Below are 13452 nucleotides of genomic sequence, written 5' to 3' on the forward strand. Positions count from 1 at the left end.
TGGGTGTCTTCCTTGGGTAAGGTCATCCTACAGCAGGTCAGTTTGGCTGTCCAAGGGCTGAATGGCGGTGGTTTGTCTCTCACCTGCTTTCCCAGCTGCAGCTGGTACAAGGTGGCGAGGCTGGGTACCATGCCACTGGCATGGGGGACATGCCAGGGTAGGTTGGTTTGTCCCTCAGCTTTTCCCTCTGCTAAAATAATATTCTCTCTTGATGCTTTTATTCTTTTTTCCTTCTTGTTTTCCTCTTCCTTTGTTGCTCCTTGCCCTGCCTAGGTGTGGTCCTCTGCAGCTGGGAGGCAGATGCCATGGGATGTATGAGGAACCTCGGGCAGCGCCGAGCTGAGCACGAGGCTGAGAGAGGGAAGTGCAAGGATCCAGCAGAGTGGGTGGAGGCACCAAGAAATATGGGGAATGTGGGGTGATCTTGGGAAGATTTATGGAGGGTTGAGAAGAATCTCCTGCCAGATAGGATACACCCTGGCTCTCTTCTGGTGGGAATGGGGATGTTTTTTATGAGTGTTTAGCAATGCAGTGGCTCAAACATGGGAGTGGCAGAGTTACCGGAGTCAGGAGGGCTGCAGAGGTTTGCTAGGAGCACAGCCAGTTGTGTAAAACTCCTCAGTCCCCACTCTCCAGCCTGTCAGGACAGACGCACGCATCCTGCCGGGCCAAGGAAAACTTGGCCCCAGCAGAGCAGAGCCGGGTGGCTGGAGGGCAGGGATGGCCACAGCCTGAGTCCATCCTGGCCTGGAGGTGAGCAATTTTCCATGAAGTGAAGCCTGGCAGCCTCAGGAATGCCTGCTCAAAGGCTTCCCTGCAGATTTGTTGCCCAACGTGCCATCCTGCTTGGAAATCTCAGCACAGAAGATAAGGAGCAATTGGGTGAAGAAAATGAGCCATGCCTTCAGAGGGTTATCTTTATCAGCAAGAGGATTTCAGCCACCTTCAGTCCTGTTGCTGCTAATGACATTCCTTCTGTAGGTTAAATCCCATAGATGTCCTTCTTGGGAAGCGATTTGGTGAACCAGGAAAGAGAACCCAGGACCCCTGCTGCCAGTCTTCTTTCCAAGCTGTTACACAATACTATTCTGGGGTTAACAAACCAAAAACATCTGGGAATAATCAAAGCTATTTAGGCTCTGAGAAAGCATGGATGGAGAAAGTTTGAAGGAAGCTACTTGAAAGCTCAGCACTGTTAAAAACAGTCTGGAAGCCCTGAAAATTAAAACTAGGGTAACATCTACAAAGAGTGAGGAAGTATCAAAAGAAGGATCTAATAATCTCTGAGGAGCAGAGAGCAGCCAGAATGAATTGTAATGCTTGAGCTTCTAAGCTACAGGGCATTAAAAAATTGCTTCAGAACAAACAGATCTGCCTTTCCTGCGGTTTCCACTGGCAAGAGAGCAGAGGGAAAGACCAGGGGTCTGGCTTAAAAGCAGCCTGGGGATTGGAAGTGTGATTTAAAGACAGATAATTGCAACCTCCAAAAGCCTGGTAATGGTGGTGCAGAGCCCACAGTGAGCAGTACCTGCCAGGGCTGGGTCAGGGAGGACACAGGGCACACAGCAGACATTTGGGCCCAGTGGCATCCCTGGCAGGGGGGACACCAGCCAGTTCAGCTGGGTAAAGCAGGAATGTAACCCACAGGCTTTGCTTTGCAAGTGGCAGGATGTGTGCATGGCCTGACTGGTGGCATTGCCACCACAGGTTGTGATCCCTGGAGGATGCTCCTCACGGAGGGTGACAGTGCTTTGCTGTCTCCCACTGCAGGGATCGTGCTCAGGTTTCTTCTGGCGTGGGAGCTCAAATGATCCTGGGATCATCCTGGTGGATAACCCGGGGCTGGCAGCTGGAAACACTGTCCGTGGGGTGTCCAGCTGGCAGCAGGGACTGTGGTGCTCTGTGTGCTTGCTGAGCTGCCTGCAGCCCTGACCCTGCTCCTTCTGCAGGAACCTGGGGGCTGCTTCCCGGCAATGGCTCAGGGAGCCAGCCCTCACTGATGGAAATCCCCTCTTTCTGCATCACAGGAATCAAAGCCTGTCTCTGGGAAATCTCACTGCTGCTCATTTATAGAAGCTTTCATCTTGGATGGCCTCTCTCTGTGCTTTCCATTCCCTCTCATATCACTTTGCACCTCTGGCTATTCCTGCCTCTGGCTGGGTATGGGGTACATCTCTCTCTCTCCAAGAGATGGAAAGGTAGCCTGGGTGTGGGGAGGGTGAACACACTGCAGGAAGGACAACGGCCACAAGCAGCCACCACCAGAAATTGCTAAAGATTTGGGGAATCCAGATTTTCTTCATCTTCTGTGGCAATCTGGCCTCCCCAGCATCCTTGTAAATGAGAAACCACATAAGCCTCACGCTCTATTATTGCTACAGAGCATTAGAGTCCCTCATTTAGGATAAACATTCTCATCTCCAGCAGAGCATGAATAACATTAAATGAGATAGTTAAAATGTTTCAGGCCAATTATAGCCCTGGTGTAACTTCGGCAGAGTTACACCAGGGATTAATTTGATCCGGAGAGCTCTGCCTCCTGTTCCGAACTGGGATTCCAGCACGGGTAATTACATCCTGCCTCTCTGCACTTCCTCTGGAGTTTTAATTGGGTTGAATGTACTCAACTTCTGCTCTTTTCTTCAGAAAGCCATGAAATTTCCAAACTGCTACATGAGCCAAGGGAGCCGTGTGCTGCCTCTCTGCCGTGCTAGTGCGGGCCAGGTCTGCTCTGGCATGCAGGCAGCCTGGCGTGGGTGCACAGCAGCCTGCACCCCACTGTACCTTCTGCTGGTAAACCCACCACCCCAATCTTATGTTGGGGGTCCAGCCCTCCCATCCCAGCCTGGATCCCAGGCCAGGACCCTCGTGCACTGAGACAGGCAGCTGGATTGTCTCCCCCTTCCACTTCCCAGCCCTCTTAGTAAATCAGCATTAATGAGGGACATTTGACCCTCTCTTTCCCTGAACAGCCTCATGAAGCATTTTTGTTCCATGAGATAGTTAAGAAACTTGAAGCAATTTCCTCTCCTTGCTTCTACTGTAGTTTTTTTGGTTGGGTTTTTTGGTTTATTTGAGAAAAGGAGAAGTTATAGGCCACACATAGCCTTTAGGATGCATCAGGAGCGGGAGCAGAGGAGAGACAGCAGGGTCTGATGTGCTGGGGATGGAGCAGACAGGGCAGTTGAGATGAGGTGACCCCAGTCCTGGTCCACTTGGTTTGTCAGAGAGACCACGTGTGCAACTGAGACAAGAGGGTCAGAGCTGGGAAAGTGCACATGCTGGCTGTGATTAGGAATTTAACTGGGGAGGAATTGAATTCCGAGGCATTACCTCACTGAGTTGGAGCAATACAGAGCCATACATCCTCCATAGCCAACTGTATACAGGGGCGACGGCAGAGGGAAGGGTGCTGGGAACGGTCTCCCTCGCAGATTTCCAGGACTTTCTGCTGCTGTGTGGTCCACTTCCCTTCTCAGAGACAAATGATGAAAACAGACAGCCCGATAAACCCCGGGGAGCTGGGCCCAGCAAGGCCCCACAGCTTCACCCTCTCCTCCCGACTGCATGGGACTGCGGCTCCCACAGCACCTCCAACCCCCAGCTGGGGGTAGCCCACTCAACATCTCGTTCCCCTTTCTGGTTTTTCCCAGACTGCATTTTAGTGGGGACAGAGATGGAAAGAAGAAGAGCAGAGATGTCACAATCCTTCCTTCCTCCTCAAACGACATCTCCACGACAGTGTGACCACGATGGGGGGACCATGTCCATCAGCATCCCTCAGAAAACCGCTGGTGACGCCGTTCCTGACCTGTGAGAGCTGCCACCACCCCTTCTGCGTTTCTCATGAAGTGGAGGGTGGTTTTGGCCAGCAGAGAAGACACAATGAACAAATTAAGCCAATTCCCACTCCCACCCACCAAGGGCCTTCCGGGACCATCCCAGATCTCCGTGCAAACAGCAAACACCTCGCCGTGGCCAGCAAGCCTTGCGCAGCCGCTGGCTACAGGCAGACTCACCCGCTCTGAGCTCAGCTGCTGGCTGTGGCTGGCTGAGTAAATAAAGAACATTTCTCATGAAATCCACCCTCTCGGAGGTCCCCAGGCAGAGAGCTGGCCTTTCCATGGCTCAGGGAACCTTTATCCCCCAAATCTACCACACTCCCCTGCAGCTGACGTAGCAAGCACTGTTTGTGCACCCAGGTTTGCAGGGCAGTGACCCTGTTCCCAGCAGCACCGTGACATTTGCAGGCACCATTTCCATCTGGCCCCATGTTGTCCTTTCCGGGAGTTTTTGAGTGCTAGTCCAGATGGGGAGAAAGGTCGGAGTTATTGATGGAGAGGTCCAGATTGAAATCTGGATTCTTGCTAAGCCCAGGATGACTGTGCCTGGGCTAACCCTGCAGATCAGGCTCCAGTGGGCTCCCCTCAGTGAGGCTCTGCTCCAGTCTTGGGGGGCCTCATAGCCCCAGCATACACCCCTCATTCTCAGGGCTCCTCTCCAGCCCATTTCTGACCTTGCAGATCCTCCTTGTTGCTCATTTCTGCCCACCCACGCTGAACAGCACCTCTGCAGCTAAGCCCTTAACCTTTATTTTCCCTTAAATCAATACACAAAAGCCATTCTACAGCAGTATCAGTATGTCAGGGGAATCCAGGTGATTCATATCATCAGAGGAGCTGATTCTGCTTTTGAGGCTCAATCCTGGTAAGTTTTTGTCTTTTCAGCTTCCAGTCTCTTCAGTGCTGCCTTCACCACAGCGCTGTACTCATCCCCTGACCCCCCTTCCTGGCATTATTGACTCTCTATCTTGCTTTTAATCTGCTATAAAATGAAGGCAGCTCCAGGTAAAACCAGTTCTATTCCTCCTGATCATAAAAGGAAGGGGAAAAAAATGTTTAACATGAGCTGAGGTTGAAGAATCTTAATTTAAAAACTTGCAGGGAAAAAAATCCATTAGGAAAACTCTGCATACAATTGTGAAATTCTCACTGTGGAGAACCAAGATGCTGGGAGCTCTTGTTCATATGTCTGGCCTTACCTCCAAGGCAGGGAGGTGACCCTACAGCCCCAGGATGGGGAGAGGGTGCTGACACCAGCTGGGAACATCCTGGGCAGGAGCCACGCTCCAGGCTTCTTCCCCACCATCAGCCTCTCTCCTTCCCCTACTCCTGTGGCTGTCAGAGCTGGCTGGCTCTCAGGAGGAGCAAACAGCCTGGTTTGGGTGCAAACTGGGTGTATTTGGCACTGAAAATTCATGCCAGCCGTGGTGAGGCCAGAGCAACTGTGCCCACAGGAAAGATTCAGCTTGTGACTACTTCACTCACCAAAAAACCAAAGACCTGTCTCCTTCTGTCTAACATCTACTTGCAAAAGCTTTGGAAGCTGCTTTTCCAGTTAGGTTGAAGCTGATGTTTGCGAGCCCACTGTTCCCAATGACTGATCAGCACACCCCGATAGACTTTTCCCATCAGAGCATTTATTTTTACAACAGGACACCGAGTCCTCAAACAAACGAAGGCTTGCACAAGAAATCGTCTGCCTCAGTTTGGCAGCAAACAGGAATATTTCTCTTTATTCTAAACCCAAATTTTTGTGGCTAAATAGAGCCAAAAATATATCTCACCCCGCTACTTGTCCCAGACGCGAGACATCTCTGAATGCCGAAAGCAACTCTTCTCCTGCCACAAATGGACCAAATAAACCCAGCACGAGACTGGTGCTTAGGAGAAGCCGATGTGCCTCTAATGCTGTCATCTACAGCAAGCTGCATCTGCAAACTGATCTTTTATTAATGGATTTATATCCATGGGAAAGCTGCGGAGCACGTGAGAACTCCATGGCTGGGAGCTGGACCCCCAATCGCTCCATGCCCACAGCTGGGACTGCTGGCCACGACCCAGGGCTCAGCCTTAGGCAGGCAAATTTCCTTCCTGCCCCAGCATTTAGCCCAGAGTCTGGTCCTCCCTGAGCTGTGGGAGGGCAGCTGGGTGGTGTGGGTTTGTTGCTGTCATGGGTTGTTCTGCTGAGGGTTTCGGTAGATGCCGAGGCTGGGATGTGCTCGGTGCTGGCTGCAGAGTGCAGGGGAGCTGCAGGATGAGAAGGAGTCAGGGTTAATTGGTGAATTGTGGTTAATTGCTTGTTGAGAGCTGGGACAGATGAGGTTAGAAGCCTTGGGGGATCTGCCAAAGGGAAGGCAGGGCATGGTGAGTCCCTGAGCTGCCCTGGGCATTCAGCAGTGCCCAGGGGGGAATAGGAAAGACAGCTCTGACCCCAATTTCTCCCATAGCCCAACCCAGTGTCCCCTCACCCTTGATGCCAAAGATTCCCTCCCAGAGCCAAGGCAGTGGTGGGTGAGTGACCCAACCTTTGCTGGGAGCCATAGATGGACACCCCAGAGCCAGGCCTTACTCCCTGGGGTCACTGAGCAGGACACAAGCTACATCAGTCCCAAATCCCACACAGAATCTCAGTATGGCTGAGGTTGGAAGTGACCTTAAAAACCATCTCATTCCAACCCCCTTCTACTAGACCAGGTTGCTCAAAGCCCCATCCAACCCATCCATCAACACTTCCAGGGGCGTGGTATCCACATCTTTGGGCAACCTGCACCCCTTCCACCCCACCCCAGCTGGATCACCCGGGCTCTGCTGCCTTTTGTGTCCCTACGAGATGCTCCTGGCATCCAGGCAGCAGGCGGGAGGCCACAGAGAAAGGGCTGGGTGTGCTCTCATCTGGGAACTGAAATGCTACTGAAAGTAATGCAAAAATGGGGTTTTCCCTTCCAATCCAGCCATTCGAGGTTTCAATTTCCTTTCTCCAGAGCAAGACACTTTTCTTGAGACTTCACAGCCTCACCAAGAGGCAGGAAGACCTATAGATCCTGGGTGAAACACAAAAAAATCACCACTAAAATGCTTGAAGACCGGGCTTTTTGCGCCAAACCAGCACTTCCTTCCCACAATTCCCCCAAAGTTGCATCATCCCAGGTAGCTGCTGCATCCCACCTGGCTTTTACTCCGAAGCACTGTTACGTGGTGTGAGGGTCAGAGCCAGCCTCTCTCCGGATCTCCTCCTCTCCCTCGGAGTGCCTGGGGGCAGAGGAGATGGGGTGAGCTGTGGGCAGTGCTGCTGATTGCAGCCCCTGTCTAAAGGGAAGGGATAACTTGCTCCAGTGAAGGGCATTTTTGCACTGAAGAGCGGAGCCCTCAGTAACAGCAAACCCTCCTTTTCCCCATGTTCCCCCCAGCTCTGCAGAGCACCGTGCAGCAGCAGGGATGAATCTCCCTTACAGGGGACTGAGCAGCTCAGCACCAGTCCCACAAGGAATTGCTGCAGCACAGTTTAGCCTGGAATATGCTGATTTTATCCAACAATTCTCTTCTTCTTCTTCTTCTTTCTTATTTCCCAGGAAATAAATAAATCATGCAAGTCTTCCATCACCCGCTCTCCAAGCAGCTGTCCCTGTATCGCGGCCCATGCTTCCCCTGGGCTTTGGAACTGGGTCAGTGAGCGACATCCAGCACTGGTTGATTCCCACTGAATTTCATAGAAAGCAGATATGGCCCCTGGAGCCACTTTTGGAGCAACTTTGCCTTTTCAGCATGAATCTCAGCCAGCCTGGGGTGGGCTGGAGGAGCAGGCCATGCCCAAGCACAGCCCTCAGAGGGACCAGGGCGTCTGTCAGCAGCATTTCCCTGCATCCCTCTGCCACACTGGTGCTCACAGCTTTGCATCTTCGCTACCTGGTAGGGAAAGGATGTCTTTGAACCTCCATCCCCTGCCCAACTTGGCTGAAATAAGCCAGCAGGCTCGAAAGCCATCTGGGGGAGCAGGCGTGGACAGACACACACAGAGCACACAGCACTTACTACTGGGGAAACCAGGCAAAAGAGGGAGCAGCTTCATCCTGTGATTGGGCCCTTGCTCTTCTGACAGTTTATTCTCTGCCTGGTTAGACCCCACAGTAAAAGGGAATTTGTGCTCGATGGGTTGGAGACCAGATCTTGGGACAGAGCTTGTCTCATCATAAGGAACGTGGCTGAAACAAGTCCAGGGACCTCCTTAAGCCGCCAAAGCAGCGCTGCAGAGACCAGAAAGGTGGATGAAACCTGTCCCTACCTCCAGATACCATTGGCTTTTCCACTTGTGCTCCTTTGCAGTGCTAGAATTTGGGGTGACTTTCAGTAACTCACTCCAAAATCAGAAGGAAAAGCCAGAGACGCTCTCTGAGTCACTGGCATGTTGTTACCAAGGACACTAAGGTTCCTGATTTTGAAGAAGAGATTAATTACATTCTACAAATAGACATTTTATCTGCATTGAAGAGCAGCAAGAGCAAGTTCTTTTAGCGTGGCTCATTATGTATCAGCAGGTAGTATTGTGACAGATGTAGGAATGCAGTCGTATTGTCACTGGGGTTTAATCATCAGAAAGCTGTCTTCCCCGGGTCAGCTCCCTGCGAGGATTTGTAATATTTACATAGCACTTGGGGCTGGCTTCTTTATTGCTGGGAGTCTGTATTCACTCGTCAGTCTCTCATTATGCATGTGCCAGTATTAATTGCATTTAGAAATGAGATTCTAAAGCAGAAGTGAGAGCTATTTAGACCTCCATTCAGCTTGAAAGACAGCAGCCTTCTGTGTGACAGCTCTCGAGATGTTCTTGTGCTCAGCTCTCTCCCCAGCTGAAAAGCAGGTGTTGGAGGGAGTTGGTGTCAGAGCCACTGTATCAGCACTGCCTTTTGTGCATGCCCAGACATTTATATAACCGACAGGATAATGACTCCGCAGAAGTGGCACAGAATTGACCCTTCTGGTACTGGATTGAAAACAGCCAGGGAGAGAGTGGAGCTGCTCAGCTGCTGTGCAGCTATGGGAGGAAAGCGATGCTGAGCCTTTTCTCCTGTGGAAAGAAGAGGGGTGTTCCCTTGCTGGTGGGTTTGGGGGTAATTTATTGGCTCACCTGTGCCTGCAGCACTTTGGGGCTGTGCTTGTGGCCTTGTTTATGTATTTAAAGTGTTCAGAAATTCGGCTGGCACTTGTCTGCGCCTGCCTGCTGCACGCTGATTGCTCCAGCCCGGAGAAGCAGAGCCGTGTGCCACTGCTGCCAGCTGCCAGCCGTGCCTGGGCAGTGGAAGTGAGGAGGTCACGGCCTCTTTCCAGAAGGAAATAAGCTGGAAGGTTAATCCAGATGATGCCAAGCTACCAGCTCTGTTTTCCCCAGCCTGAAGTGCAGAGGGCCTGTCCTTGCCTTGCCGCACAGTGTGTGGGGTGTTCTCCTGGGGGGACATCCCCACAGGCACTAAACACTCCCTCTCTCCATGGCCCTGGCTCCCAGCCCCAGGAAAACAACCCCTCTGGGGCCCAGGGGATTCATGTGCAGCCTGTTGGGAGGGGACTGAAAAAACCAGCAGCAAAGCAAATCCACGTTTCACTTCCCAAAGTGCCTCCTTTGCTTTGCCATAGTCCAGCACTGCCTCACTGAGCCTGAGACCTCTCCAAGTGCTGTCTGTGGAGGACATCTCACAGACCTGGCTCTTTCCAGCAGGCTCCTTTGTGTGACCTTTGTGCTCCTGGACTCCTGTGGGGGCTCAGTGCCCTGCATCCCCCCACGCTGGACTGGCACCAAGACCAAACCCATCCAGCAGCATCTCTACCTCTCCAAACCCAGGAGCAGGCAGTGAGCAGCTCCTGCCAGGAAGAGACTGGAGGGGAAGAACACGAGAAAGGCAAACAGAGCAGACATCCATAGCCAGCCCTGGCCTCCAGCCAGGACCTTCTCGTTAAATATCACACAAAACAAAGAATAAATCACTGCTTGCTGAGGAAATCCAAGCACTGGAGCCCAAGGAGTCCCTCTTGACCTTCCTGTCTCTTGACAGCAGGTTAGTCCAGGACAGTGTTCCAGTTTGCTTTTCAGCTCCAGCAAGGGACAGGGATAGCAGACCCCACAGTCGGGATGTTGGGAGGAATCCTTTCAAACCTCTTTGTCTGAGGTGGTGGCAGCCAGCTCCAGTGGCCAACACTAATCCCATGGCTGAGCACCCCAGCTCTGCGAAGGTGGGCCAAGGACAACCTGTGCCATTCCTGGCAGCCCCAAGGTATATAAATAGAAGACAAGGACGTGAAGGAGGTCAAGTGAGCAGGGGATTTCACATAATCTGATCTTGCCTGTGCTGCTCATTTGTGTCCTTTGCCCAGGATGCACGCCCTGCTTCACACACGGGGACGTCAGAGGCAGAGGGTTGATCCTGCACCAAGCCAGGTTTATCCCATGGAACATGTGGGCTCCTGACATTTTCTTCACACAGGCTGTTTCTCAGGGATGTCTTTAACCCAGCAGTCACTCAGAGAAGTGCACATATGGAAAATCCTGGTCTTTCTTGCTGTATGGGGTCCTGGTGCCTGACCAGCCTAAGCCCAATCCTCTAGCTGGCCAAAATCCTGTTGGATCAACACAGGACTGGGGCTCTGGTGCCTCAGGTCTGTTCCTGGTCTTGAGGATGCTGCCTGCCCTTCACCAGGGCCATTGTGCCTTGGTCTCCTGTACCACTTCTCCCCAGTCCCTGGCCAGCAGCACATTTTTCTCTTGCTTCTGATGCTTTTCTTTTCCAGGACATGAAACTCTGGAAACAGAACCTCTCCTGGTGTAAAGCTATCAGTGGAACGGCTCTGATTTATGCCAGCACAGAGAAAGGCAAGTAGATGAATGTCCAAAATAGATCAAGTAGAAAAGCTGTTAATAGCCACTGGTCTTTAATGGTGAGAGCAATTAATCACCAAAAGAACTAATCTAGGAGTGTACGGCTTCTCTATGGGCTGGTGTCTGCACCCAGACCAGCTGCCTGTCTGAAGGCTGCAGCAGGGCTTGGAGGAAGTTTTTCCTGCCCATGCAGCTCTGAGTGTCCCTCATGCTCCCAGGTCCATGCCGTGATGGGAACCCTCATGCTCATTCCAGCTTTTTGCTGCTGGTGCTGGCACCAGCCACATTTTGTCCCTATGCTGTGCTGCTGTCTCACCAGCCACACGATGATGATGATGATCGTGGTGGTGGTGATGAAGCCAGAACCAGGCTATGGGCCCCCAGTTAAAATGTGGTGGAAGGAGTGCTGATCCTGCCTTGAGTGGAGGTAGCCAGGGCAGCACCACATCCCTCCCAACCTCAGCCTTTTCAGCTCCAGGTTCCTTCCTATCTCCTTGTGCACAGATTTGTGCTTTATTCACTGCCTGCTCCTAAGAAGCTGACCCCTCACACTGCTCCCCTGGGCAGGGCTTGTGCTGCAGCTGGATCTGCCTGTCCAGGGCTGGGGCACAGGGCTGTCAGCACACTGCGAGCTCTGGTGCCATCATTCCAGGTGACTTGTCCCCCAGCCCGTTTCTCCTGCAGCTTCCCAAGGGATGGACTTGCAGTCTGCCAGCCTTGCCAATCCCCCCTACCCTCTGCCCAGAGACAGCCCCCATCTCTGCAGCTCGTTTGCTCGGACACTTAATGAGTGTTTAATTCAGCCAGTGCTGCAGGTAGCATAGGGACAGTTGGGGCCACAGAGGCCAGGAGATGCCTTCCCTGCTTTGAGCCTTGTTTCCCCCTCCCCTGACTTAATGGGCTCATTAAGTGCCAATTTGACCTCCCCACTTTCAGATGTCTCCAATCTCCACTGGTAAATAGATTTGTGCGTCTCCAGCGGAAACCTCCTGAGCTGAGCCTGGTGTTGGAGCAGGCGCTGCACAGCGAGCGAGGGCGATGCTCAGGCTCGCTGTGAGCACGGCCCCACTGCCACCGAGCTGAAGCCAAGCCAGTGCTGAACGGGGACAAGACTCCCTCCCAAAAGGCACGGGGAGCTGCAGGTAGTGGAAGCCGCAGCCGCCGGCACCGTGCCCATGGCGCAGCGGGGACGCATCGAGCAGGAGGTGACCCTGCCCTCCAGTCACAGCTTTGTCATTGCCTTGGTGTGGGACTGCAGCAAGTCCCTTCCCATCTGCTCCCTGCCTTCGCCTTGGAGCCAGGATGAGCGTGAGCGTGTGTGTGAACACGGAGCACAGCGCAACAGGGTGCGGGGTGGTGGCTGCTGGCTCTTCTCAGAGCCAACGTTTAGCTGATGCTCTCGAGCATTCCACACACCCAGACACTCATCCAACCTCCCAGAACCCCAGGGATGGAGCAGGACCTCCCCAGGGCTGTTTTACACCAGCTGGGTCTCAATGGCAGCCTGGTGATGTCCCCGCAGCTGAGATCACTGCTCAATCTCCCAAGCCAAGGCATGAAGACAGTCAGGCAGCCAAGCTGCAGGTGCTGGACTGCTCCGTTTGGAAACACCTTGATCAGTGCATGTAGAAGCATCCCAGTGGTTCATCCCTGGCCCTTTGCACCAGACAAACAGGAGGACCAATCCTTCATTTCCTCCTGACTGGCGCTGGTGCATGGGAGAGGAGGTGACAGCAGATCACAGAAGGCTCCTCTCTGCCCAGCTCGAGAAAATGCCTCCCGGTGTTCCCCAGAGAACTAAAACCAGAAGGAACCCAAATATCTCCATGAATACAACATAAGTTGAGAAGTGAGATCCTCCACCCCAGGACCACCCCTCACCCTCCCAGCCCCAGGGCCCTGAGGGGTCGGGAGGGGGACAGGAGAGGACGTACGGTTCAACTTTGTTGCAGAAGCGGCGCCGCAGCAGGAGGACCAGTGGACCCAGGATCAGGATGGTGGTGCACATGGCGCTTCCTCCATCACCACCAGCACCCACAGCCCTTCACATCCCTCCCGGAGGCACTGCTCAGCCCAGGGCTGTCACCCGTGCGTGGCTGGCCTGTCACCCCTGCTCATGGGCACCTCTCCCCAGCAACCACCTGAAAGCTCTCAGGGAAGGTTTCAGGAGGAATTAAGGCAGGATCAGATGTAATTAGGAGGCAGCAAATGAGGACGTTCTCCTCTGACCTCCGGGTGGGAGGGACCCCAGAGCTGGTCTGTAACACCTTGAGCATTGAATCGGTTTCGGTGTGTGGTGTGCTCCTGCCCTGGCTGGTCCCAGCCCTGCACTTTGGCCAGGTGGGTGCTGGGGCAAACGTGTCGTGGACCAGGCCAGTTCCCACCTCATCCACCCCATGGCACCCCCAGTCTGTCTTCCTGCCCCCACCAGCCCCACACCACCAGGGCTGGGTACTCCCTTCTGCTCCCCCCTTTCCCGTGTGCCTCCCTCCCTCTTTGCCCACCTTCCCCCTGCTCCTCTCTTTCCCTCCAGCTCCTCCATCCCTCCTCCTGCCAGACCTGCCTCAACCCGCTCCCCCCCTTCCTGGCTCCAGTAATCTGACAGGCTCAGACTTGCCTGTAATTCCCTGTGGACTCATCTCAGCCAGCTGATCCCAAGACCTTGTATGCATCCTTCCGTCACCCGGGCTGGGCTTGCCTCCTCGTCCCCACTCTCCCATGGCTCAGCAGCACACACACCTTTCTTCA

General features: G+C 53.4%; 2 long non-coding RNA genes across 3 annotated transcripts; both read right to left on the reverse strand.

Annotated features, from left to right (window-relative positions):
* Nucleotides 1–3030: 3030 nt before the first annotated feature.
* Nucleotides 3031–4175, reverse strand: LOC109145713. Of its 2 annotated transcripts, none has more exons than XR_002047365.3 (3): nt 4020–4175; nt 3334–3835; nt 3031–3244 (listed from the first exon to the last, which is right to left on the reverse strand). It is a non-coding gene; the product is annotated as an uncharacterized LOC109145713 (long non-coding RNA). The 2 variants fall into 2 exon arrangements; XR_002047364.3 differs by having other exon boundaries at nt 3334–3471; nt 4020–4163.
* A 1284-nt stretch (nt 4176–5459) lies between these two features.
* LOC109145712 lies at nt 5460–12916 on the reverse strand. The gene is made up of 3 exons (XR_002047362.3): nt 12639–12916; nt 7008–7091; nt 5460–6089 (listed from the first exon to the last, which is right to left on the reverse strand). It is a non-coding gene; the product is annotated as an uncharacterized LOC109145712 (long non-coding RNA).
* Between the last annotated feature and the right edge of the window lie 536 nt (nt 12917–13452).

Source organism: Corvus cornix, chromosome 18, assembly GCF_000738735.6.
Source record: "Corvus cornix cornix isolate S_Up_H32 chromosome 18, ASM73873v5, whole genome shotgun sequence".
NCBI classification, from domain to species: domain Eukaryota; kingdom Metazoa; phylum Chordata; class Aves; order Passeriformes; family Corvidae; genus Corvus; species Corvus cornix.